The sequence below is a fragment of the Neomonachus schauinslandi genome, unplaced genomic scaffold (assembly GCF_002201575.2).
Source record: "Neomonachus schauinslandi unplaced genomic scaffold, ASM220157v2 HiC_scaffold_823, whole genome shotgun sequence".
Taxonomy (NCBI): Eukaryota; Metazoa; Chordata; class Mammalia; order Carnivora; family Phocidae; genus Neomonachus; species Neomonachus schauinslandi.
Window position 1 is genome coordinate 1 of NW_025409513.1, and position 1,090 is coordinate 1,090.

At 47.8% G+C, this 1,090-nt stretch overlaps 1 non-coding gene across 1 annotated transcript; it reads left to right on the top strand.

Moving 5' to 3' along the window:
* The first annotated feature begins 1,019 nt into the window (after positions 1–1,019).
* TRNAG-CCC lies at positions 1,020–1,090 on the top strand. The gene has a single exon. It is a non-coding gene; the product is annotated as a tRNA-Gly (tRNA).

A 1,090-nucleotide genomic window follows, 5' to 3' on the forward strand; every position in this document is an offset into this window, starting at 1 on the left:
AAGAGCGGCATCACTGCACCTCTGTGGCTCCCCTAGTTCAAAAAGTCATACTGATTCCTAGTCCCAACATGTGGGGGAGCTCTCCAGTTTCCCTTCTTCAGTTTAATTTCCCCAGGGAACACTGGGGAAAGAAATCTCTCTCTATTTCAATGTCATCAAAGGACATTTCAACCACCCACATTTTTCTAAAATATTAGCCTGCTCCTGATATGGCCAGTACACCAGGGCCTGTGCTTCACAGGCATCTCAGAGTCAACCAATGCTACAACTCAGTGCAGCAGGGAGTCCAGTTTAGGGGATTAGATTCTCCAAAACAGTTAATGATCGGTCCCAAGCTTACTAGTAATCTTGTCATAATTATGATCTATCACATACCCATCGAAAGGCTTTGAACACCTTAAGAGGCAGACACATACTATTATAATGATCACAGACCGACTCCTAATTCTTGTACTAAATAAACAAACAGTTACAAAGACCTAACTCCACTGACGGAAATGTGTTTCTTCCTTAGCTGTTCTAATTCCTTCTTCTAATTCCAGTCTGCGTCAGGGGCTTCTGTCTTTCCCCGGTTAGAATTTTACTTGCCTAACCTGGCAAGTTAGATTACGTTCTCAGACTCTGTAAAGTGACAGTTCGAGGTTGATGGTTGAAGGTTTAGGGTCATCATCAAGGGGTCTGGATGAATTTCGGACGTTTCCCTGCCCGGGTCTGTCGTACAGTTGGAAAGAGCCTTTCTCAGAGTTGTGGTGTGAGCCGACGGAACAGTTTATTTTGCTATTTTGTTCGAATGTCCCCACTTGACGCTGTTGCCTGATGGAAGTCTCTTTCTCAAGCCGTTGCTTCTGAGTACCTGCGGGTTTGCTAGCTCTGTGCCCCAAAGACAACCGTGTAAACCTATTCTGGAGCGTTTACTTTTCCCCGTGCCCCGTCCCGGGGTGGGGTGTGTGTGTGTGGGGGGGGGGGTCACCCTGGGAATTCTTTCTAGAGCCCCACCATGAGGCTCCCCTCGGCATAAAGCATTGGTGGTTCAGTGGTAGAATTCTCGCCTCCCACGCGGGAGACCCGGGTTCGATTCCCGGCCAATGCA